Below are 27,078 nucleotides of genomic sequence, written 5' to 3'. Positions count from 1 at the left end.
AATGAGGACGTTGGAATGGATGATTTCTTAGTTCTCCTCCAACTCTAAACTTCTGTGGTAGGTGACTAACACAATGGTCAGAGAACATTATAGTCAACACATATAAATGTAGATGAGTTAGGACATTCTGCATTTTATTATTTTAGGGTCAACCTAAACTTAGTTTTTAATGACTATAAAAGAAAAGTCTAAAACCTGGACCAATGAGGTTTTAATTTTCAAGGACTTAATAGGTTGGATCATAATCTAATTGTGAAAATCATGGAGGTTTTTCTAGCTAGAAGTTGACTCTGTGCTAGAGTTAGTGTGCAAGTACTTTTTGTTTTTATCCAGACCTCTGGATTTATTTACGTGCTTTGGTTATTCTACTTTTACAGTGTGAGAGTATTGGCCTTACTCCTGAGATATATTTACTCCTGATGTGCTAGAGGCCAAAGGGTGTTAAAACTGTGTCCTATGGATAGAGATTAGGTGCCCCTCCATTGCTGCTGAGGTCCCCTGTGTATAACTAATCTATCTGTCAGAACATTGGACTGCTGCTTCCACTGAAGGAGTGTGGCAATAAACTCAGATCTTGCAAGCAAATCTGAGCATGCTTCCTGAGCCTGGTACTGGGCTTTGGGGTCGCAGTGTGTTAAGACCTGAGGGAGGCCAGTGGAGATGAGTCAGGGCCTGGCACCCATCCCGCGCTCCGCCCTACTGGTAAACAGAACAGCTATTTGCCGTCACTTGGAGCCTCTCAGGACTCTAAGACTCCAGGAAGAAACAAATACTTTAGAAGCCAAAACCCCAAGGCAAGGTAAAGAAAACAGAACTGTCCACATCCCCAGCGATGATTTCACTGGTGTAAGTTTCTTAGAGGAGGAGGTGCTGGAGATGGTTCCAGCTGCACTGTTTTATTACTTCTCAACCATAAGGCCCTTCTCTATCACTGTTTATAGGGGGTGGCCTTTTGCCTTTTAAGCCTTGAAATTTCAAAACCAGACTTTCGAATCAATCTCAGTTGCTAACCCTTAATAAATTTTGTTTCCTTCTTTTATTACTTTTGTTTGTATTTTTTGGTACTGTCTTCTATTAAAACACTTCTTTTAGTTAACTTATTTTTTTGTTTAGTTTATTCTTTGTCATTCTGGGGAGAAGTTATTAAAAGAAAATCATACTTATAAAGGAATAAACATCACTAAGCAACAAATATGGACTACTTTAGAAAGCAATTTTACTCTGATCTCTTGAGATGCCAGTGCCTTTTGCATTTTCCCAGTGGTTGGGGAGAGGATAGTGAAGGGCCAACAGTCTTGGAAATGTCTTTGTGGTCTGGCATCATGACAAGAAATCTGGCTGTTAGAAGGACATGTCCCAGCTCTGCTTCTGGTGGGACTGCCTTTTACCTTTGGCCTGCTTATGTGGAATGTTTACATTACCCTAAGTATCTGGTGCACAATCTCTGTGCAGATACTGTTATTCCTAAACCTAGAGACACACTCACACTGTGGTCCTCTCCTCCTGTTCCTTTAGACACCAGGTATTTCTGTTCTCAGCTTAGCAAACTGCACGTACCTGAACTGGAGGCATGGCTTGCTGATTCCTTCTAACTCTGTCAGGTACAGTCTCACCTCTAATGTACCAATAGCTGAACCCCCTGTTACCTTCTTCTCAGTAGTCAGGTGGAGCCTGGGCTGGATATTGTGATGTCACAGATATAATCCTTGCTCCTCCCAAAGGCCCAGCTGAGAGCCTCTGGCTGTTGCACTCCTCTCCCATTCGTGGCAGGAGGTTGGAAGGTCAACCTCCTAACTTCGAAACTGACCCAGAGAATTCTAGAATCTTACTGTGGAGATCTGGTGACTAGATTTCTCCCTTATTTTACAGATGAGGAAATTGAGGCCTTAGGTGGTTAAGTGGCAGGGCTAAATCTAAAACCATGATGCCTTCAGTGTTTGGACCCTTCTTGAACATACTACACTCACACTGGGCTCAATTCTCTGGATTTTGTCAACACCAGTTTTCTGGTAGGCAGCTGATGAGATGAATTTTACCTGAACCCACCATTCAAATAATTTGCATTATGGGAAGAGAACAGTCTCAGTGAAAATCTTTAGTTTTTCCAGTGATTTATAGGTGCCAGGAATCCCTATCTCTGGTCCTAGCCCTAACTCAGAAATTTCAAGCCACCAGATCAATTCCACTTTAACAAGTAATGTGACTTCTAAATAACCATCGTTTTCAATGAGATTTGACAATACTAGTAAGAACAAAGCTCAAAAGTCAGGGATTAATGTTGACTGGAGTGACATATCAGGTTCTAGTATTTGTTGAGCAGGGAATGGGAAGGAACAATCAGTAAAGAAATATTCTCACTGGAACTTAGTTCTTTCTTCTTTTATACCCTTCACCTTTTCTAGACACAATCCCTATATGGTATTAAAAAATTATCTGCATTGCATGAGATGACTTGTATCTGTCAAGCCGGGGAATTGAGCTTTCAGAATTTCTAAAGAGGGGAACACACATTGCACTTTTATAATGCCAACAACTAACATTTTATATCATGCTTTAGCATTTACAAGCCATATTTACATATATCATTTCATTTAATCACCACAGCTCAGTGAGGTAAACTATTTTTTTAGTGCAATTTTATGTGTGAGAAAATTAGCTTAGAGAGGTTGTGACTTGCACATGATCACAAAGCTAATTAAGTGGAAAGGGTCATATTAACTACAAACCAGATCTTCCAACCAAGCATTTTCCCTACCACAGGGCTTCCCCAGGATGGGAGGAATTGTAATTTGGCCCCAGAACACAACTAAAGTCAATTGCATTAAGCAACCTTTGAGTAACAAAGGAGAAATTATTCCCATGGGTCATAAATACTGCTTTACTGACCTCCTAAATGTCATCATAAAAACTTAGAGAAATAGTTAATGAACACTAATTTCAAAACGTATTAATATAATCATTGCCCTTATGCTGACAATTCCACATCTGTGAATTCTCCTAAGGGAATTTTCATGGAATAGGAGCAATATTTAGCTATGACATTCTTTGAAGCATCCTATATAATAAAAAACCTAATATGCTAAGTGTCCAGGGGATGTCAGAGAGCCGGTTTTGGCCCGATCCCACAGGCCCAGCAGAGGGACCTCACTGGTGCATGAATTCGTGCACCGGGCCTCTAGTTGTTTATAATAGAAAACAAGTTAAAAGCTCAACATTAGAAGAGTGGTAAAATTGATTATGTTTATCGAATGAAAATAATGTTGTAGATGAGATTTTCTATTAATCATTTATATGCCATCTTTGGAGTATTGCCATCTACACCAATATCTACTTAACATTTTCCTTTAAATAAACTTGCACATTTTATTAAATTATTTTTTGAATATATTTTTATTTATTTCAGAGAGGAAAGGAGAGGGAGAGACAGAGAGAGAATCATCAATGATGAGAGAGAATTATTGATTGGCTGCCTCCTGCACACTCCCTATTGGAGCTCGAGCTCAAAACCTGGGCACTGAATGGAACTGTGACCTCCTAGTTCAAAGGTCGACACTTAACCACTGAGCCACACTGGATGGGCAATTTGCACATTTTATTGAAATAAGAGTATTGAACCCTGGCTGGTGTGACTCAGTTGTTTTGGAGCATCATCTGGTGCACCACAAGGTCAGGGGTCTAATTTCCCATCAGGGCACATACCCAGGTTTCTGGTTGGAACCCTGGTCAGGAAGCATATGGGAGGCAACCGATCAATGTGTCTCTTTCCTCCCTCTCTAAAATCAACAACAACAACAATAAAAGAGTATTAAAAGGTACTTTTTATCACTATACTAGAGGCCTGGTGCACAAAATTCATGCATGGGTAGGATCCCTAGGCCTTGCTAGTGATCAGTGCCAATCGGGGCCTTCCTTCCAGCTGCTGGCTGCTGGCCAGGGCCTTCCTTCATTCCGTGCCGCCCCCTGGTGGTCAGCGCACTCATAGCGAGCTATCGAACTACTGGTCTCCCAGTCGAACTCCCGAAAGGACAATTTGCATATTAGGCTTTTATATGTATAGATAAGTGGAAATAAAGTATAATTACCTTAAGTATAAGATAACCATAAAAATAAATATAAAGAAAACAAAGTAATGCTATTAATGCTTTGATTTGGTCCTGATACCTAGCAAAAAACAGGACTGATTTAATCAATTTGCAGTTAATGCCCTTTATTTCTCTCACAAACTTTACCTTTCTGCATTAAAAATCTCCTTTTTTCATTACTGATATACTACGGTCTCAATAAGGAACAGAAATGTGTGTCTGATTCCAAATCTCAGTTATGTATATTTATACATATCAGTATACTAAATAATTGTCAACTTCCAAAAGTGACCCTTTGATGTACCTTAGAAAAGAATATAGCTGCCCTGGCCCTGTAGCTCAGTTGGCTGGAGCATTGGCTCCATATGCCAAGGTTGTGGTTCAGTCTGGTCTGGGCACATACAAGAATCAACCAATGAATGCATCTCTCTCTCTCTCTCTCCCCCCCCCTTCCCCTCTCTCTCAAATCAATATATAAAAAATTAAATTTTTTTAAAAGAGCATAGCTGTTGTATAGACAGTTAGTATAGGAGAATCTATATTAACTCACCCTGATTTTCACTAATGGTTCTCAGGAACTGTGCACTGCCTAGCAAGCATTCAGAAACTTGTGGGTGTTTTTGGTTCTTGCAATAATGGAGGCGGGGGTGGAGGTACTAATGGCTTTGCTGGACAGGGGCCAGAGATATTAGACAGCCTTTGATGCCAGGCATGGTCCCAAGTGACCAGAAATTAACTGGTAATTCCAAGTGACTTTAAATGCCTTACAGAAAATCCAAGTAGGTGAAAAACCTACTGAGCCAGACCTAAATCCATTTAACACGTAAATGCAAAATTTTTACAGAGCTTTAATATAGGCAGGTTTTTCTAGAAATTCAACTGCTTTGAACATCAGAAAAAAACCATACTTTATTTTGTTCAGAACTTTACCAAAAATTGTCCATTGTTAATTTTGGAAAATCAACATCACCCATGGTCATGCTGCTGGCAGTATTTGAGTCACCATGAAAGTCACCTGAACTTACAGCCTCACATTCTCGGCAAATAGCCCGTTGTGTCCTCCATGGTAGTCAAGCCCAAGCATTTAACTCATTGAAACACATATTCTTTTATATAAATTATTTTCTTTTGTTTCTCCTTTTGTCCATTAGACTAGTTTTTACTAAATCATGTACAGGACATCTATGACAAGGGAAATTAAAACTTAGTCATTAAAAGGGATCACTGGGTCTCATAGGGTTGAGCACCACTTGGCAATTCCAAGAAGTTATCTGAGACATTCACAGGCATGCCTGAGGGTATCACTGTAATCTGCACATTCTTGAAAAAGTTGACTATCACGGTGCTATCTTCTTTAGCCTTGTTATAAGAAAGAGTATCTATAAAATTACAGGTTTGATGTACTAGTTATATTTTTTCAATTACTCAAAAAAGTAACTATTAAAAATGTTTAAAATGTGTTCATGTAACACTAAAAAAAATCAGCTCACGCATCAACTCTAGCACATATTAAATATCATGCTTTAGGAAATAATAAGAGTTTCCATTTTAATGATATAGAAGAATGACCATAAGACATTAGTGAAAAAAAGATAAATTGCAAAAAAGTAGGTACCATTTTTTGAAAAAATACACATATTGGAGAAATTTTGAAAGATCTACTCCAAAATATTAACAGTGGTCACATCAGAATGGGAGACAGTATCAGGAGTGTGATTCACTTATTTTGCCTATCTACCTTTTCTAAATGTGTTGCAATAGACATGTATTGTTCTTAAGTTAAGGGCTACTTGAAGTACATATATTTAGGAGATAAAACTGGAGGGAGATATAGGACCTTTATGTTCATATATACATCTCTGTAGTGTTTGACTTCTTTAACAAGCATTATTGTTTTTTGCTGTTAAAAATCTAATAAAGTAGTAAAAAAATATATGGAAAGGACTACACTTGTAAATATAATGAATGAGTATCAGTCCTTCTTTATTTGAAACAGAAATACAGGGTGAGTATGTGAAATACAGTAAGTATGTGAAACATAGAATTTATTTTTGTATTATTATTTATTGTATTATTTTCCATGCAAACAACCGTAAACCTACTTTTGCCTCACCCTGTATAATAATAATAGATTTGTATATTCTAACTAGATAAATAGCATAGTGTGAGGCCTGTATTCAGCATGCATCTTTCTTTTTATTTATTTGGTATCCAAAAATATTTATTACCATACCTATTCCTCCTACCACACAAAGTGGAAAGACCTATAGAGCAAGCAGAAATTCAGTAGAAGAAGCATAAAACAGCCCTAGCTGGTTTGTCTCAGTGGAAAGAGCATCGGCCTGTGGACTGAAGGGTCCTGGCCAGGTTCCATTCCGGTTGAGGGCACATGCCCAGGTTTCAGGCTTGATCCCCAGTGGGGGACGTGCAGGAGGCAGCCGATCAATGATTCTCTCTCATCATTGATGTTTCTATCTCTCTTTTCCTCTCTGAAATCAATAAAAATATTTTTTTAAAAAAAGAAGCATAAAACAAACTGACAATTTCCCTACTTTCATTAATATTTTTACTAGTACCCATGGATTAAAGAAATAATTCCCAAAACTTTTTTTAAAAGTCACCTTGCTTAGAACAGAGCATTCTCATGGCAAGATATTCAAGGATCAAGTTCCCTTTTCCCAAAGTGATTTATCTCCAGCTAGCATCTCATGAAAAAATTAGATTCTCTTGTGTTTTATCTTGGCTGACCATGGACTTAATCCTTTATATTCTGCTGATGTATGGGTTGCATCATTTCTCCTACAGCATCGGTTTCTGGAATGAAACGTGTGCCATACCTGTTGGATGAGGTGGGCAAAGCCTCACAGCTGGAGCCCACAGAGGTGTCTGGTCCCTCTGGCAGTGGGATGAGGGAATACCACCATACGCAGGCATTCTTCAGGCTACATGAAAGTTACAGATATAGGGAAGTCAGAGTTCAAAGGCTTCTGCTCAGTTGTGGAAGGGAATTTTGAGGAGAAGGAGGGGAAATAGAAGTTTTGTCAAACTTAAAGCCAAAAATCTCTCAAATTGTGGTTTACAGACCACCTACACCAGAACCACCCATTTTTCTTCAAACATAATTAATGTAGGTTCCCACACAAATCCCTGGATTTACTGCCACTGAATTTCATGCTTAAGCAAACCCTCCAGGGGATTTTGCTGCATTGGAAGGTTTGAGAACAATTGCTATAGGACAGAGGTTTCCAAACTTCAGAGCAGAACATCAGTGGCTGGAGTACTTGTTAAAACACAGATTGCTGGCCCACCCTCAAGCTTCTGGTTCTGGGGGTCTGGGAAGGCCCAAGATGTAATGTTAAAGATGGGGCTGCTAGTTGAGATCATTGAGAACACCTGCCCTCAGCCCAAGAAACTTGGGAGATTCTAAAAGCATTTCCAAATCCCCAGGAAATGCAGTTTGGGATCCTGAGTCTTCACCTATGAGAGAGTCAGAAATAACTTTCATACGAAAGAATTTTGTTCTTACTCTGTCTTTTTATTTTCTTTAGTTGGGATTTTATTTCACAAATAGTTTTATTTTCCCACTAAAATACTTGCAGTCTATCTATGTCCATCCATTCAGGACTCTCCAGGTTAAACAGAATCACTTTGCCTTTATTTTGTACCTTTTATATGTGAGAATGTTGATGAATGAACACAATTGATGTCTGACTTTTCAAATGACTGCATTAATTTGATTTCAATGACCCACTGACCATGAGTGTTAACATAACAACGGTTACCAGGAGCTAAAGCTATGGGATAGGTAAGGGATATGCACAGACTGTGGGCTAGAGATTTTAATTAAGCCTTAGTGACTGGAGCTGGACTCTTCTCCAAAGGATGTTATGAGATTTCGACATGATCCTAGAAAAGTAAATCTAAATCCAGGCCTTTTTCCAAGACAAACTACTTCTGCTTAATAGAAATGTAAGCATGCCTGGAGAATCAGAAGGATATTTGTTGCTAATGTTTGTTCCCATGACACACTTCATGTACTCATAAAATGATAGTATTTTCTCAAAACAAAGGTAGTGCTGTATACCCCAGCATGATTCATCTTTAAGTTGCACTAATGACATTAGTAAAAGTAAATATCGGCCAAGCTACAATAAAGCATTTCTAGCCCAATGAAAGTAGTTTGAGTTGAATGCTTTAAAATTATTGGCTTGGAAAGGTTAAAATAATAAGTGATTACAGATTCAAGAAATACAATGCTCAAGTCATTAACAAAGATGTTTTATGCTGTACTGTAATTAGTCTCAGGGACTTCTTGGTTTAGATCCTGTAAGGTGATCCCTATAGGACCACTTTTGCAATGTGGCTCATCTCTGAAGAATAGAAAGTTCTATATAGGAACAGTAACACAAACATTTTAGAAAATAAAAACATATATATGTTGTATTACATTTGTGTAATTCCATTTGGACGTGACTGCCTGGTCTTTCGAAAATGCTTTAAAGCAAACGTAAGACACATTGTGAAGATCTACATTCCCAAAGACTCATACTGCTCTAACTTTCCCACCAAGCTACCTTGTCAGAAAATTTTTCTACTTCTTACACCAATGACAGAGGCTGACACAATCATGTCTCAGGGATAAGGGAACATATTTATTGAGCTGTGTGGTTAGGTACTTGAATACATTGTATTTGTCCTCACCACTCTCTTGTGAGTTAGGTGTCTTATTAATGCCACTTTACCTATAAGGACATAGTTCAGAGAACTACAGTCCTCCTTGAGCTCTATACTAGTGAGTGATGGAGATAAGATTGAACCTGAGAAATGTTTGACTCCAGAGGTTGTGCTCTCTCTACGCCAGACTGCATCATCCTAGAATGAGCTAAATAACTTACACCTTCCCCTCCATCAGAGAAGGCAGTATGTTTGGGCTTAAAAACTAGGTGAGGATTTCTGGGAGGAGTTTAAATAAACAGGAGACAGTGAAAGGTCTGAACAAAGACCATTGGTGTTAACAAGAACATGAAAGCAAGATTTGCTTCAGATAATCCAAAGTAAGTGGTTACATACATGTACTTTATTTTTTGCAAAGAAACTTCCTAGTTTAATTAAAATTTTGGAACTGAACTATTCCTAGTTTAGTTGACATTTTATAAATTATATATTAAATGAACTAATAAGTTAACAGAACATGAAGCCAGTCCTTTTGTTGAAAGAAGGAATATTTACATCCTAGCTTACCCCCTTTGTGAAGTTGAAATTTTCACTTCATAATTCATTTACTTCCATGAATGTTTATTGTAAACCTACCATGTGCAAGGCACTATGCCAGGTGCTAGAGACATTGTCCTCTAGAGAGCTTAGAGCCTAATGTTGTATAAATAAAATACCAAAAAATCTCTACCAAAAGGCAGTGTATATGTGTCATAAAAGAATTATTATCAAAGTTCTATGAGATACTAAAGGAGAGAGAACTGGCATCCTGGTGTAGCAATCAAAGAAAGCTTCATGAAGTGGACAGCATTTGAAATGAGTGAAAGGATAGGTACTTTTTGACAAAGCTGATGATGAGAGTGAGAGGTGAGAAGGAATTTTTAGGTACTGCTGGATTAGAGTTTATTACCAATAATCCTAATCAAGTCACAATCTTAGTGCTACAAAATGCAGTCAAGCTAGGCATTTACTCCCAAGGCTTTGAGAAAACATATGATTAAACCACACACATTATAAGATAGCTAAAAATAAAGATTATATGGGAACTCCTGACTTTTTGCTGAATTTTTTATAAACCTAAAATTTATCTTAAAAAATAGTGTACAATTAAAAAAAATAAAGGTAGACTATATTAGACTTCAGTTAAACCTTTTTTAAAATTAAGGAAAAGTCATCCTTAACACCTTATTGCCTACCATTGTCACAGGTGGCTTTCATGATCTTATGGGTGATCCAGTCCAATAATTTCAGAGTTCTTCAACTTAATTTTGCTGACTTCAGATCCATCAGGTCTTGTTATATCATCCAGTTCTAAAATTTTTAATTCCAGTTGTTCTGACCATCTCTGTCCTTCCAAACCCACCATTTCCTATTACACTGCTCTTTGAACCTTACAAAGGACTGCATTCCATTGACCATACAAATTTCCCCTGTTTAGCTAAGATGCCATCATCCTATCAGCCACCCTCTCAGGCACACCTCAGATGCCTCGCTCCATTGTCCTGTTGAGTTCTCTCAGCAACAGCTGAGCCCTGGATAAATCGTTTCCCCTTTCTTTACCCCAAGTAGTTATCACAGCTGAAGAAACTCACAGCACCGTTCAGACTGCTTCTACTACAAATGGTCTCCAACCTCAACTATGCCCCCAACACAAGGCAGATGTCCCATTGTCCACTCTACATTCTATAAACTTTCTCCAGGCTCCTGAAGCCCTCTCTCTTTCCTATTTCCCTCTCACTCTTAGCAGGGAGCCTTATCTCCTCTGCAAAAAACTCTGAAGTTATTAAATACTACCTCTCCCAACAGCACTCTGAATGTATCCACATCCATGCCCTCTCTTAACGCCTTCCTTCAGCTAATACCTCCCTTTCTGCCCTGAGCCCCACTCAATACTGCTAGTTTAAGGAACTTGCTCTTTTAACCATCCACTTTAGCTAATTTCTACCACAGCCTTTCTCTTCTCAGCATTAAAACAGTCTCAAGTCCTTTCTATTTATAAAAATACAAAACCTCCTTTAACCCCAGACCCTTCTGCCAATACAGCTACTTTCAGTTCTCTTTCCTCCTTTTCCAAGCCAAGCTATTGGAAAAAATAATGCACTACATTTTCTTTCAAGCCACAGTGCCTACCTCCAAAGCAAGACAAGGAGGATTCAAAGTACCCAGACTTGATAGTACATTATAACCCCTTCATGGCATCACTCCCAAATGCTCTCAGGACTTCTTTCAGAGCTACAGCTAGTAGACAAACTACTTGCATCCTTGCCTCAGAGACTGTTTACAGTATTATCATGTGACTTTTCTCATCCTAATGCCATTGCCAGGACTTCTGGAAACAGAGTATGTGCAATTCAGATTCAGATGGGTCTGGACTCCTGGTTACCCACCAGCTGTTTCTGGCTTACCTGGGCTTGGGAATCATAAAGATACAAGGTTTGAACAGTTTCCCCTCCTCATGAGATCTGTGTAATCAGCATGTTTCCTTGAAACCACTGAACTCTCAACTTTTTATTTCTACTAAGCTATCTCTGATTACCTTCCCTTTCACTTTGGAATGGTTCCCCTCTGCATTTTTCCTCTACCTGAAGGAACTCCCAACTGAGTTCAATATACAATTCAAATGCAAATCAAGTCTTAACCACTTCTGGAGTTAAATTCTGAATACAAATCCTCCCCAGTTTCCTCATCTGTACAGTGCTTTTGACTATTAGCTCTATGGATTTAAAGGAGGAAGAGATCACTTATGTTTGGGAGACTCAAGAAAGACTATTCAGCAGGTAACCTTTGTGCAAAGCCTTGAAGGATATGTGATATTTCTTTAGGGCAAGATGGATGCCCTACATCTGTCTATACTCCTGGCATAGAAACCCTGAGCCTACCAGGGTAACCACCTAAGGGCCATGGGCAGAGATGAAACTATACATGTTAAAATTGATAATACTGCCCTGGCCAGTGTGGCTCACTTGGTTGTCCCATTCACTGAAAGATCCTATGCACCAGAAGGTCACAGGTTCAATTCCCAGTCAGGGCACATGCCCAGGTTGCAGGTTTGTCCCTGGTTGGGGCGCATGCAAGAGGCAACTGATCAATATTTCTCTCTCACGTTGATGTTTTTCTCTCTTCCTCTCCCTTCCTCTCTCTCTCTCCCAAAAAAAAAAAAAAAAAAAAAAAAAAAATTAAAATCATTATTTTAAAAAATTTACAATTCTTATTTATGATTGTACCTGGTCCATTCATTCAATAAATTTCTATTTCTATCTTTGATTTGAAGTAGGCAATACTTGTTGAAGTGCTATAATATTTATAATAGTCAAGAAAGCAAGCAAAGGATAGTTTCAGTAAGTGTTATTATGAAATAAATTTCTAAAGAGCATACTTATTATTAATGACAGGCAGTGTATTATGTACTTCTTGGCTTGTAATCCTGTCTATGGAGTACATGTTGTAAAGGAAGAAAAGTGGGTAATTATATTTCACATGAACATCAAGTTGAGTGTTCCTTCCTTGTAGCTTTGTAAAGTAGACTGTGGCAAGGTTGTCCTTAGTTAATGCCAGGAAAAGTGAAAAAATAAGTGTCATTTTCAAAATGTCTTTCAGATAAATAAGTAAAACCTGTTAAAATAGTTTTCAGTCATTGAACATGGGTCTGTTTCCCTTAAACTCTGTGGGTAAGTCTGAATTATTTTGTTATGTTGGTAATTTACTGTATAAAATCTTGCTTAGCATGAAATTACATATATAAAGTTTATATCAGAAAAATAAATATCAATATTAGTATTAATTAAGCCATTGTTGGTGGACTCAAATAAGTTTGCAATAAAAGAGTTTTGATTCTACCTATATTTGTCTTAACAAGGTGCAAACTTATGGCTCAAAAAATAAACAAGTTATTTTTTAATCTTGTTCTATAAATATAGAAGTTAATTTTTGTTTTGGATATCTGTTTTAATAATTGCCTCCAAGATATGTATCAGAAAAGTATAGTTGAGATGGTGTCATTAAGATTTGTGTATTCTGCATTAAAATGATCTAAGAGGTTCTAATATTCATTAGTATTTCATATCTTAATCTCATTTCCACGGAGTTTATTACAGGCCCTTGTTTGGGACTATAATTGTTGTGTGGATTTTAATAGTATCACAAACTATTGAAGTTTATATAACATTCTGGACTGTACTCATTGGAGAACATTTCTAGTATCTCTTGTGAATGTGACGTTTGAAATACTCTAACCTGATTTTGGAGATAGAGCCAGTCACTATTTGGAGGGGCCCTGGCACTTTCTCCTTCACCCACCCCTCACCTCAAATCCCATCCGGAGTCATCCCTCAGTTCCTTGGGAAACTTTGCCAGATGTATTAATGAGCTTTTGCTGTATACCAAAAATTCTCAATGGTTTGCAGTAGCTTTTGTAGCCTTAAGCATTTCTTCTTTTTTCATTAAAAATGAGAAACAGTTCTATTTTTCAAATTTGCAAGTCCCAGAATTTCTGAAATCACTCTTTACTCTTTCATCCCTGCCTGCAAACAGGCCAGTTGTTTTCTGAAAAACTAACAAAATCAGTAACCAGCTCATGATGGTAACAGTCTATCTTGAAATCTCATCACCAAAATCACACCTTATTACATATATTTTTGTCTTCAAATTATCACAGGTGACAATTTTACCAAATATCTGCTACTAGAGAGCATGGATCATCATTTTTCCAGTCTCCACTTTCTTGCTGCCTGCTATTCAGTTCCAAGACCAAGGACACATATTTTAAGTTTCCATCATAGCAGCACATTTTTTAGAATCAAATTCCTGTTAGTCAGCTTTTGCTTCACTAATGCTGTGTAATAAACCACCACCAAATCTCTGTGACCAATAAAACAAAGACATCTTGCCCATGGGCCTGAGGCTGCCCACAGTGGCTCTGCTGCAGCCTACAGGTGGTTCAGTTCTGCTTCTCTGCTCTCCTTCTCGCAGGGCCCAGGTGGATCGAGAGGGCTCTTTTTAGGACAGAGGGTGGGAATGCAAAAGGCCAGGCCAAATCACACAAGCACAATTTAAGCCTTTGCTCACATTTTTATTGGCCAAAGCCAGTCACACAGTCAGACCCAGTCAATGGAGGGAAAAGAGAGAGCAAATACTATAATCTACCTCACCTTAGAAAGGGCTGGTCTTCATTATTTGTCATTCGAATGGTGACTAAAATGTAAGGGGAGTAGGAAGGGAGGGGTGCAAATACGTTTAGGGAAATTTTTTTAAACTATGCTGCCACTCACAGTTCTAATCCCTCCTTTCATCTCCCTTAAGTAGATCCTTACCCTAAAAAAAACAGCAGGGCTGGATCTCGTCAATACCTAATTTCTGAGGTACTGGGGTGCGTCTATACCTAATTTCTGAGGGTGTGCAAAGACTTTTCAGCTTCACTCCTGAATGCTCCTCAGCATTACCTGTGGGCTGCTGTCTTGCTCTTCACCAGTTGTGTCCAGCTCCAGATATTTCTCCTTCTGGCCCTGCTACCTCCGCTGCAGATGAGAGTTCTCTTTCACCACTTTCTTCTAAGAGGGATGGATGATCCTCTTGCCTTTTTAGGGAATTTACTATGACCTGATAGGTCTCCAAGTTCTTTCCTAGCCTTGGGCAGAGTGAAGAACTGAAGGCAGAATTGCTTGGGCCTGGCCCTGACCATCCCACCTCATTCCTCAATATCAAAGCCAGATGTACTTTTGCACTGCTCCTTCTGGGGTACTGGACAGCAGGCCCTAGCCTCGCCTGTAGCCCCTACATTTTTCTCAGTGCCCTCCTCTCCTCATCCCTACCAGTTCCAGTTCCTTCAGGTCATCCTCACCTCTAGCTTGGCTTCCTGCACCAGCTTTCGAGCCTGGCTCTACCTCTAGCCTACCCACCTCCAAGCTACTCTACTTCAAATTGACCCAGAATGTTCTTTCTGGGGTGAAAATTTGATCTCATGGCTCTCTTGACTTAAATCTTTCAGTGTTGCCTCTAGTAAATAAAAGGTGGCTTTCTATGTGTGTCCCCTTTTGCCTCCAAATATTCAAATTCAGTAAAGGGTCAAGCTTCCCCTGCCCACTCAGACTCCCATACCTCCAGGCTCCTGGATGCAAGTGAAATGGCTGGACAGGCCTATGGGACAGCAGAGTAGCCTGAAAGCCCAAGTGCCCCACAAGATTGCCCTTGCCCCAGGCCAACGCACCCCTGCCTCACGCCAGACCTCCCCAAACGGAGAAATGACTACTGACAGAAAGGTAGTCAAACTACCAGACACATGATATTAGCTCCACAAATGGTGAACTCTAAAACCTGCAGCCACTAGATCCTGTCTCTGTGGTATGAGAAGTACGCAAAGAAAGAGAAGTCAGGAAATTGGAAATAATTCACTCCTTTAGGATTTCAGAAACTAGAAGAAAACAGTTCCTATCTGAGGCGGAGTGGATGACCTCCTGAGGTACCTTAAGATTCTCTGGCAGCACTACTGGGAGGTGGAAGACCTTCTTCAGCATTCCTTCCGTTTCTTGTATTGTTCATGAAGGGGTGCAGGGAGCTAGCATGGTCATCAAGCTGATAGCATTGTTAGGACAAGTCCATAAAAGCCATGTTTGCTCATAAACAGATCCCTCTTTCTGGAACAAAATTGCTGTTCTCTATTGAAATGATTTTAATCAAGGCTTTTTTTTGTTTTGTTTTGCTTTCAAGTAACAAATACACCAAGCTTACTCAAGCAAAACAGTGTGGTTCGTGTAAGGATTCTGGGATCTCTCATAAAACTCAAGGTCAGGAAAGTGTGCTGAGTGGCTGAAATGAGGAATTGGCTACAGTAGTAAAAATTGAAGCCAAATCTGAGCAGTATGTGTTGGTATTGAGATTTCCATGTAATTATTTTGCCACAGCCCAGGAGACCAAATGCCGGGCTTGTCAAGTGCCAACTGTGTCCAGCCTCTCTGTCTCCCTGAAACTGACCCTCCCACCACTCTGTTCAGGGAACCAGCATGTAATTGTTTCCCATACCTGACAGCCACTGGTGGAACCAGACCAGGCATATGATCCAAAGGCAGCTTATCCATTGCTGGCCAGAAATCGGGGAGGTGGGTTGGTGCAAAGGTCTCACCCCAATAGTATCAATGGTAGTTAGCCAAGACAATTAGTTTGGATTGGGAAATATAGGAGGACTGGCCAGTGAGTAATAAAGGTGAATGGAACCAATTTACAGGGGCACAGATGCCATAGTTAAGAGATGAGGCTGGCTCAGAAGGCTGGAAACTATCATTGGCCTCTAGCAGTATCTTTCCTGGTTCTAGTTTATAGGTACCTCCTACAACAATGTATCACAGACTAAGTGGCTTAAACAACAGAAATTTATTTTCTCCCAATTCTAAAGGCTAGATAGAAGTCTGATATCAAGGTATTGGCAGGGTTGGTTTTTCCTGACTCATAGTTGAACATCTTCTCCCTGTGTCCCCACCATGTCTCCCCACTGTCATGTCTGTGTCCTAATCTCTTTTTATAAGGATAGCAGTCAAATTGCATTAGGCTCCATGCTAATTACCTCATTTTAACCTAATTACCTCTTTAAAGACTTTATCTCCAAATATAATCACATTTTGAGATATTGGAGGGTTAGGACTTCAACATATGACTTTGAGGGGTCCAATTCAGTTTATAATAGTGCCCCTTCCTTTTTAAGAGTGTCTTGTGCAAGCCTATGTGGTCAAAAGAACCTAACAAACTATATTAAAACTCTCTTGTAAGTGGCAGAAAACCAAGTTCAAACAGCCTTTAGGAAAAGAGGAATTTATTGGCTCAAGTAACTGAAAAGTTAGAAGTATCACTATCCTTAAACATGTCTGGATCCAGAACTCAAGTCAATTTATCTGTCGGGGCCCTGGCAGGAAATGGATGACGACATCTAACTAGGTTTTTAAGAAGGCTACTTACAATGATAAGGGCAGAGTTCAGGAAGATTACAAGGGATACTGAAGTACCAGAGCAAGTGACGGACACTGTCACCATCTCTAGGCATGAAGGAGCGAAGCAAGAGTGGTTATTGAAACCTGAAGACAGAGAGTTGTGGCAGCAGTCCCCTAACGGGAACTGTAGCCTTCAGTAGAGAGACAATCAACCTGAAGGAGAACCCATGGGAAGGGATTGGGAAATAAGTAATCTGATGTGTCTGATATGTCAGTACTCCCACCTGGAAACCAGAGGAGAAGATAGGTTACTAGAGTCCATTATTAGTCAGCAGGTAGAGAGGAGAAGAGGGAAGATCTGGAGGCAAGGGGCAAATACCCAGCCCCTTCATTGAGAGTTGGTCTCACTCTCCATTCTCTGTGTTGGTGTCTTCTAAACAGGGTCTGAGTTCATCACCCTTACAGCTTGCAATCAGTGGGAAGAGAGATCCTCTTGCCCAAGTTTTTCTAACAAAAATACAGAATTTAGTCTCATTGGTCTGGCTTATATCACCAAACCAATCTCCTTTTTAGTCTTTATTTATGCCCATCTCTAAATCAATCACTGTGGCCAAAGGACAATTGAGCTGGTCATGATCACCTGAATTGCCTTGCAGCTGGAAGAGTGGTATTAGTCCCATAGAAACACATAGTGTGGAGTAGGGGAGAATGGCTCCCTAAAGGCAAATTCAGGTGTTCTTAACAGAAGAAGGGGCAACACATAGAGGCTGGAGAGGCAAAAACAACTGTTGCTACATTACCCAGTCCTTGATAAATGTGTAATGTCTGATTGCATTGATTGGATGCATATGTTTTAAGAACTATTCATTACACATAGTTGAAGCTCAATAAACATTTGCAAAAATGTGTTGTAATATAGATGATAATAACTCATGGACAGAATTATTTTTTGCAATTGACTAGGAGATGTTTCTGAATCTGGAGGATATTTTTCCACTTTCAGTCTTTATAGTGATCCTTACGAATTTTGACTTATGATTATTAACCTCTTGTTTATAGAAATCTAAATTTATGTCCCAAACACTGCCTCTTTCAGTGTACTGAATTATTTTGTAAACCATGTTTATTTGCTTTCATTAGACCACAGTCTTGAGAATTTCTGGCTTGTTTACACACATCACCAAGTATTTTTTTAGACTCATTTAGCAAAAGACCATCATGAAAGAGGCAATAAACTGAAGTAAGATAAGTAAACAATTTAAATTTTACTGTTAAGAGGGCTTCTTTGTTTCTGCCCATTACAGATGGCTATCAGTGTTGCTAAGAGCAGTTTATTGAACTGATAGAAATGAATATTGTCTTTAAAAAGTAAAGCTGTCTTTATCTGATCTCAAAGGTGAGCTTGTAAGATTAATTCTTCTGGTGTTTGCTTGTCATTCAAGCATAACTTTTCTTCTACCCACACCCACTGGTTTTTTTTGTCCAGCTCCAGCAAGTTTTTGGCAGTAATTCTGTCAATGGCTCTTTGGATAAGAAGCCCTGCCAGTGGGGCTTAAGCAACATTTTGCAGAGAGTGAGATCAGGGAGTCAGATTGGGCTGACATTGAAAATCAAAGAATTTCCAAAGTATAAGCATCACAGATTTTTAAGGTTTTAATGCCATTGAAAGTTTCAGTTAAGGAAACTTCCTTTATTTCTCCTATATCCTGGAGGGCGATGATTTCTTTGATTTATTTCATAAATATTTATGCAATGGACAAGAGAAGCAGCAACTTCACCTTAAAGGAATTTAATCTCCTGTGGGGAGTCCCCAAATGTATGGATGATGGGGATTGTCATGGTGTCTGCAAGTACACATGTGTAAATGTGTGCAAGGTAGTGCACCTGTTGTCCGTTCACCCTTGCAAGAACACCCCAGGGAGAATAGGAAGGAAAGTCTGAAGTTATGAGCATCTGCTTTTCCATCATCTGTGCCAACAAAGACAAGCAGCATTTTAGATAGCTCCCCAAATCTCACCCATTTAATTGTGGAATTCATGACAAATAGCAAGAGCTGAAGATTTAGCTTCTTTCCCATCTCTTGCTTCAAATGTTCTTATTGTCCCCTTTCTTTCAACTCTGCAGTGCTTAGACTTCATTATATAATCCCTTATAGTAGTATCTGGATTTTTAGATGTCTCCCTCAGGGCAAGGATCAGATATAATGCTTTTTTATATTCCCCATGGCCTGTAGCCTGGGACAGAGCAGAAGCTCTATAACTACTGACTAAAATAACAGGAATGCTTTGCTCAGGTTAATATTAAACTTAGGTTGCATTCTCAGACCATAAACCACTCAGTCATTACAGGGCCATTTGTGTAGGAGCAGCTTCGAATGTACCAGTAATGGAATAGATCTTGTCTGGTGGCTGGAGGAAATAAACCAGGCCTAATAAAAATCTAATTAATTAGGTCAAAACTGACCCAGAGATCATCAGAGCTGGGAGAGTTTATTAAAAAAATCATTTGGTGCATAGCCTGTCATTTTACAAAAAGGAAACAAGGGCACTTAGAGGTTGTGACCTCAAGGTCACATTGAATTTAGTGATAGCACTCAGAACAGTAACTACAGTTCTTGACCAAGTGGTAGGTTGAAGAGTCAGGCCAGGGAGCCAACTAAATGTAGGCTCAGCCTGTGTTTGCCAAGTCATCATCATAATAATAGCGTTTTTTAAAACCCTCTTTGAAAGTGTTCCTGGCACTGTGTCAGGTGCTTCCCATATGGTAATACACTACTTTATTTAATATTCACAACCCATCTGAGAGAGGTACTTTTTTTTTCTTTTTTTTTTTAGTTTTATTGCTTAAAGTATTACAAAGGGTATTACATATGTCTCCTTTTTTCCCCCACCCTTGACAATCCCCTGGCCTCTCCTACCCCCCAGTGTCTTATGTCCATTGGTTATTCTTATATGCATGCATATAAGTCCTTCAGTTGATCTCTTATTCCCCCCTTCTGCCCCTCTACCCTCCTTGCCTTCCCGCTGCAGTTTGACAGTCTGTTTGAAGCAGCTCTGCCTCTGTATCTATTTTTGTTCATAAGTTTATAATGGTCTTTATTATCCATGAATGAGTGAGATCATGTGGTATTTTTCCTTCATTGACTGGCTTATTTCACTTAGCATAATGCTCTGAGAGAGGTACTTTCTACGAGCGCTTTGCAGTTTGCTTTTGCCCCTATCACTAAAGATGCTTTTGTTAAAATTACCAGTGATTTCCTAATTACCAAATTCAATGGATACTTTTTATTCCTTATCAATTTGATGATTACGGGACATTTGACACTCCTTGACAAATGCCTCCTGATTTCCAGGACATCACACACACCTGGCTCTCTTCCACTTCCTGGCAGAGTCTCATCAGAATCCTTCATTAACTTTCTCCTTTGACCTACTACCTAAGCTTCTGACTCTTGTGTTCTGCTCACTCTATACCTTCTTCCAACGATGCCCATGCCTTACCAGAACCTTTAATGACCCGTTTCTCCTGTGCCAGAGAGCATCAGAACCTATACAAGTTGCTGCAGTGGTTCCCTGCAGCCCAGGGAACTTCTCTAGGCAACGTTTCACCCACTTCTTAGAACCTTCTTTTCTTGTTTTGTTTCCATCTCACTCCTTGGAACAAGGATCTGTACTTTCTGCTAACCCTCTTTGAGCACATGACTTATTTAGATGATCTGCCTGGCTTTTGAATCTACTGTAACAAAAACAAAATTATTAATACATGAGTCCTTCCAACCTTTCCCTTCCGCCTGGCCTCTAAAAGGATCCTGACTGTGCAGGTTTCATTTCTTCTCCCCCTTCACCCTCCAGAGAAGCCTCTTCCTGCTTACCAGACTTATCTTTGGGGACTTTATTGTCAACGTAAGAAAACATCCAAACCTGTAGATAATTTTTATGAGTTTATTTGAGCCAAACTGATGACAAATCCCGGGAAGCAACATCTCAACTGATTGAGAAAATGCTCCAGTGAATGGTAGTTTTGCACCTTATTTTGTACATTAGAATTAAAGGAGGAGGTGTAAGGAGGTTACATGAAATCCATTGGTGATAGATTAGGAAGGTGGGAGAAGGCAAAGCTAGGAAATCTCTGGGATTGGATAAAAAGTAAAATGAATAGGCACATACTTCTTTTACATAGGTGGGGATAGGATAGTTAACAGTTAACAACACAATAATGATAACAATGAGGGGTTCTGTGGTCTTCTGCTCTGGTGGAAAATTATGCCCTGAAATTACCCTAACATTCCAAAGGTGGGCTATTTTGGATGCAAAAAGACAATGGACAGGCTCAGTTAAGGTAAATATTGACCTTTGTCAAGGAAGATAGTGGCCTACCTAGGACATGACTACCTGCCAGGACTCACTTTAGTGAGGAAGTTTTAATTTCAGACCATCCTATGTGGTCACCTTAGGACTCTGAGTTTGTAAGGCCTGCCATATGGGCTTCCCTGAGCTAGTCAGGTTTAGTATGTGACCTCTTTTTCATCCACATTATGATGTAGAATAAGGAGAAAGTGGAAAGGAGATAGGAGCAGGAGATGTGGGGGCTAAAATTGGGGGCAGCCTTTTCAGAATGGGTAGGAGGACTGGAGGAGCAGTTTGTGATGAGAGGGAAATGGGAAAGAGATGGGGGTCTTAAGAAGTACTGCCATGGTCTACGTGTTCATTCAAAATGACACGCTAAGCCTCTTGATGTGTCTGAACTCTTGAAGCAGCTAATTTCCATGTCATGCCATTGAGCATTCTGGGTTTTGTTTTTGGGTTTTTTTGCACATCTTTCCATTCACCACCTCTGCTTGTCTGTTAAACATTTAAATGATGCTTAAGCTCAGGCTGTGTGGCTCAATTGGTTGAGCAATGGACCATGCACCAAGAGGTCACCAGTTTGATTCCTGGTCAAGGGTATATGCCCAGGTTGCGGGCTCGATCCCCAGTAGGGGGTGTGCAGGAAGCCCAGCAGATTTCTCTTTCTCTCTTTCCCTCTTCCTTCCTCTCTCTCTAAAAACCAGTAAAAACACATTTTAAATCTGCCTAAACTTTATCTCTTCTTCAAAGCCTTCCTTGATTGTCCTAGGTGGACTTGATCACTTTCTCCTTCATACTACCTTGAACTTACCAGTATCAAAGCAATTATGACAATGCACGGCAATTATTTTATTTATTCAACTATCTCTGCTCCTAGACAATGAAATAAATCTTTGAAACCGTTGTACCTTATTGTTGAATTTCTAGTACCCAGCATGGTATCTAGTTTCTAGTAACTGCTTAATAAATAAGCATTTATTAATTACTTTAATGAATGAGCAATAAAATTATGAGGCTGTCAGAAATCCAAATAAAAGTTGGAAATATAGGCTTCACAAAATTAAATGATTTGCCCAAAGTTACACAGCTACTAAGTGATGGAGCAGGAGTTAAACCTGGTCTGTTACTACAAAGCCCATACCTTTTTTTGCAACAATCATACCACCTCCTAGCTGGTCAAAGCTCTTCTTGTACTTTGGAAGTTTCTTTGCTGATAGTGATAATGTCCTCTCTCTTTTTGATGACACTAGAGGCCCAGTGCACGAAATTCATGCGCGGGTACAGTCCCTAGGCCTGGCCTGTGATCAGGGCCATCTTCCCCGACTGCCGACAGCCAGCCCCGCCCCCTGCCGCCACCCAACCCTGGTTCCCCATTCGCCATCAGGGGATCAGAGCCTGCCGGCCAGGGGGAGGGACTGAGAGGTGGTCAGTGCACCTCATGGTTACTGGTTGAGCAGTCACTCTGGTTGTTCCGCTGTTTGATCGATTTGCATATTTTTGTTTCCTGGTCATCATCATAATAACTAGCATTTTTAAAACCCTTTTTAAAAGTGTTCACCCCAGTACCTCCAAACCTTCCTATGCTGACCCCAACTCTCCTTCTGCACCAGCCCTCCACCCCTACACAGATTTCACCCTCTCCCTTCCCTACCCCCCAGTCTGCTACCCCATACTTGTTCCTGCCCTGCCGGGCCCCACCTCCATTCTGTGTACCAGTGATGGAATAGATCTTGTCTGGTGACTGGAGGAAATAAACCAGGCCTAATAAAAATCTCATTAATTAGGTCAAAACTGACCCAGAGATCAGAGAAAGGGGCAAAGGAGGGTTGCTGAAAGTGATAAGGGAGGCAGCAGGGTAAACTTTTTTTTGAGGGGGGGCAGTTTCCTCCTGATGAGGGGCTTCAAAGGACAGCAGCCTCCTTCTGCTACCCTCTGTCTCCAGAGACACAATTTCTGATTGGCATCTGGCAGGACAGAGCAATTGCAGGTACAGGACTGGGAGCATCTTTCTTCATGCAGCTCCTTGGAGAATCTCTCCCAGCCAAGGAAAGCTTTGTTCTAACCATTTCTCCTGGAGCCAGGGCTGCTGGGTGGTCTGGGGCAGGAGGGAAGAATGGAGGTGGGGCAGTGCAGGCCAGGGCAGGAAGAAGTTTGGGGTAGCAGACTGCGGGGTGCGGAAGAGAGAGGGTGAAATCTGTGTGGGGATGGAGGGCTGGTGCAGAAGGAGAGTTGGGGTCAGCATAGGAAGGTTTGGAGGTACTGGGGGAGTAAGAGGGATCAGCAGATGCCAGAACAGGGGAAAGGGTCTACGGAATCAGGTGGGGGTCCGCGAGGGTGAGTACAGACTAAGTCCCTTCCCCAGACCCTGCCATCCCAATTCCTAACCCAGTCCAATAGTGGGAGGGGTCCACAGCGAGGTGCCAAGCCCCCTGCACTTTGTATCTGAGGCTCCAGAACGTGTGGCCCCGCCCCTGCCACCCCGCCCCTGCCACCCCGCCGAAGTGCTGCCTTTTGGAACACATTTGCAGACACATGGATTGTTTTTAAGTTAATGCTTTTTAATTCACTCTGTTTCCCACTTGTCATTTTTTATTGAAAAGGTGGATTTGCCCTCACCGGTTTGGCTCAGTGGATAGAGCGTCAGCCTGTGGACTCAAGGGTCCCGGGGTTCGATTCCGGTCAAGGGCATGTACCTTGGTTGCGGGCACATACCCAGTAGGGAGTGTGCAGGAGGCAGCTGATCGATGTTTCTCTCTCATCGATGTTTCTAACTCTCTATGTCTCTCCCTTCCTCTCTGTAAGAAGTCAATAAAATATATTAAAAAAAAAAAAAAAAAAAGGTGGATTCTGCTGGTGTGTGTTCTTCAGCAGGGGTGTTCTCCACAGGCAGAGATCCGATGAGAGACAGAGACAAAAGGCCCAGCGAGACATGGGCAATGAGTAACAGGATGAGGGAGCAAGGAACAGGGAGAGAGATGCACAGGGCAAGACAGACACATGACACAGGGTGCTGTGGACAGGGATAGAGCTTCCTGGCCTAGTGAGAAGGCTCACCCCGGGCGCAGCTCCCAGGCCCAGAGTCGGCGAACTGAAAGTCCTGGATAATTAGAGCTAATTACATGTGTGCAAACAACAGCAGCAGCAGTGGAGGCCCCAGGCTGGCCACCCCTCCCCCAGCCTTCCTACTGCGATCCCGCCCCAGCAAAGGGGCTTTGCTGGCACAGCTGGGGCTGAGCCCCTGGGGGAAGGGCGCGCAGGCGGAGAGCCCCTGGGGCCCAGGGGTTGTGGTGAGCCCTGTGACTCCAGGGCGCCACCCATGATTACACACTCCAGCGCTCACTGCAGCCCCGGGATGGCAGCTCGCGACCGGGTTAGGAATTGGACCAGAACTTGGTCTGAGCTCTCCTTGGCCTTGTGCTGAACAGGCCTTGGCGGCATGGGCCCCAGCTTTTGGGTCTTTAGGTTTCTATTATCTTGGCCTCCTGAGCATTCCTGTGTCTGCGGAGATTCAAGACGGGGCTCTCCTTGTATCCTGCCACGGGGAGTGCCTGTCTGGAGCTGAGGCTGTGGGATGAGAAGGGACAGAATCTGGTGCTTGGCTGGTGATCAGTTTGTCTCTGCCTGGATGGCCACAGGACCCCAGGAGAGAGACTTCTCTGAGCTTTCATTTGTGCGTCCACACCGTGCGTGCCTCCTCTGAGACTCGGAGTCCAAGGGGGAGAAAGGTGCGAATTCCTCACCTGTGAATGAGGCTTTACACTTTGAACTGCTAGCCTGAATCACTGATCTAATTTTGTGGTTTCAGGAGCCTTTGGCGGGTTGGGTTGGAGTGGTGGTGGGGTAGGGTTTTATATTTCTACCAGAGGCCTGATGCATGAAAATTTGTGCAAGAGTAGACCTTTCTTCCCCCAGCTGCTGGCACTGGCTTCCCTCTGGCACCCAGGACCCCAGCCAGCTTCCCTCAGGCCCTGGCTTTGTCAGGAAGGATGTCCGGAATGATGTCCGGAAGACATCCGGTCTAATTAGCATATTACCCTTTTATTATTATAGATAGAGGCCCAGTGCACAGGTGGGGACCAGCTAACCTGCCCTGATGGGGCAGGGGTCCCCGCTGGGGGCCGGGCTGGCCGGGGCGAGGGGCCATGGTCATTCTGGTTGTTGTTGTTCTGATCGTTCCGCTGTTTCGGTAGTTGGGCTTTTATTATATAGGATTTTTAGGACATTTTCTTGGACATGCCTCAGGGGATGTAAGAAGCATTTGAACAGCTCTGTTTTTATTGCGTTTTTTATGCTCCTATTTGAAGTTTTCCCAGAAAATTCAAGCTTTTAAAGCCTTTCTCCTCCATTTTATTTGACAAATCCTAGGTGGTGATATTGTTGGAAAGAAGGTCAGACTTGGAATCCCTCAGAGCTACCTGTTGTCATGCATGGAAGGCCAGTCATCAATGCCAAGGGCACCCTAAAGCAAAGGTAGGTGGAAGAGTTTATTTTGAAGAAAATTAAGGGACATTGTAGAGCCATATTTGAGAGGAAGTGTTTTGTGTTCAATAAACCATTACTATTACTCAGCAAGGACTCCCTTTCTCAGAAGTCAAATGGAGCAGCCACTAATGCCCAGTGGATATTCTTTTGTTGGATTAATTTCTGATTCTGTATCTACTCATCTTCTGTAATTGCTGCCTCTAGCAAAGTGGCATGTGACATCTGGACATATTATTTCAGGAAAGAAAAAGGAAACATTTGGCAGTCTACACTCTTTTTAAAAGAAGGTGGTTCTCCCTTGTTGAAGGGCAGGGGGTATGTGAATAAATCAATGGTTAGTTTTCCATTGGGGTGATTTTGTGTGTGTGTGTTTTTCTCTCCCAGAATATCTCTTTTATTTCATCTGACAAAAATGTGGGATAATATGTGGTCATTTTTAGTCATTTAAAAAAATTTATATCATTTCACTAAGTAGTTCAGGGTACCTGTATTCTCTATAAGCAGCATACAAGAAGAGTGTGGCACCTGGCCAGCGTGGGTCAGTGGTTGAGCTTCAACCTATGAACCAGGTCACAGTTCATTTCCCGGTCAGGGCAGGCAGGAGGCAGCCAATCAATGATTCTCTCTCATCATTATTGTTTCTATCTCTCTCTCCCACTCCCTCTCTGAAATCAATAAAAGTATTTTTTTTTAAAAGAAAGGATGTGGCAGTAACCACAGGTCAAAGTCATTACTGAATTTTTAAAATATACATGGACCCTAAAAATAAAAATAAAATATATATGCCCTTACCTCCAAGGAACTTAAGTCTCCGTACAAACTTCCATTGCCAAATAGGCATTAATCTAGTCAACCCAAGAAGACAGGTGAAAGTGTGCACTTTTTAACACTATTTTAAGAACTTTTGGGGCAGAGCAGTCAACAGTGTACTTACAGAGCAGAGAGGCTAGCAGTGGAGAATCTTTTTTTTCTTTTTTTAAAAAAATATATTTTATTAATTTTTTACAGAGAGGAAGGGAGAGGGATAGAGAGTTAGAAACATTGATGAGAGAGAAACATCGATCAGCTGCCTCCTGCACACTCCCTACTGGGGATGTGTCCGCAACCAAAATACATGCCCTTGACCAGAATCGAACCTGGGACCCTTGAGCCCACAGGCCAACGCTCTATCCACTGAGCCAAACCGGTTAGGACAGTGGAGAATCTTAATGATTTGTTCCACCAACATTTGCTAAGCACTTTCTAAGCATTGGGCACTGTACTGTGTTAAGGTAAGGATACAGAGATTATTTAGCCTGGCTTCTTCTCTCAAGGCACTTCTAGGAGAGTGGGCAGTTGTCGCAGTTATGTACTGACTGATGAGGACCACAAGCACTGAGGCCATGGGAACACATGGGCCCCTGTAAGGATGGGGATAAAGGAAGACTGCCCAGAGGTGGCACCTGAGCTGGGTGGACCTTGATAAATAGGAGATAATACAAGAAAATTATTAAACAGCTGCTTCCTCTGTCATTAATAAATGAAGCAGAGAAGACAAGGCTC

At 41.2% G+C, this 27,078-nt stretch overlaps 1 protein-coding gene and 1 long non-coding RNA gene across 2 annotated transcripts in view; one reads left to right on the top strand and one right to left on the bottom strand.

Annotated features, from left to right (window-relative positions):
- The window catches only part of DNAJC5B (DnaJ heat shock protein family (Hsp40) member C5 beta), a 68,541-nt gene extending 57,872 nt beyond the window's left edge, over nucleotides 1–10,669 (bottom strand). Inside the window, exons 1-2 of the mRNA XM_036338507.1 lie at nucleotides 9,992–10,669; nucleotides 6,920–7,024 (exon numbers count right to left, since the gene is read on the bottom strand). The gene's annotated coding sequence lies outside the window, so the exon portion shown is untranslated. The remainder of the gene's footprint in view (nucleotides 1–6,919; nucleotides 7,025–9,991) is intronic.
- Nucleotides 1–25,790, top strand: part of LOC118670931 — a 95,345-nt gene extending 69,555 nt beyond the window's left edge. The window contains exon 3 of the long non-coding RNA XR_004972521.1: nucleotides 25,420–25,790. This is a non-coding gene — a long non-coding RNA (uncharacterized LOC118670931). The remainder of the gene's footprint in view (nucleotides 1–25,419) is intronic.
- The last annotated feature ends 1,288 nt before the right edge of the window (nucleotides 25,791–27,078 follow it).

Source organism: Myotis myotis, unplaced genomic scaffold (genome assembly GCF_014108235.1).
Source record: "Myotis myotis isolate mMyoMyo1 unplaced genomic scaffold, mMyoMyo1.p scaffold_m19_p_16, whole genome shotgun sequence".
In the NCBI taxonomy this organism is placed as follows: Eukaryota; Metazoa; Chordata; class Mammalia; order Chiroptera; family Vespertilionidae; genus Myotis; species Myotis myotis.
This window is presented reverse-complemented; position numbering and strand designations above follow the sequence as displayed.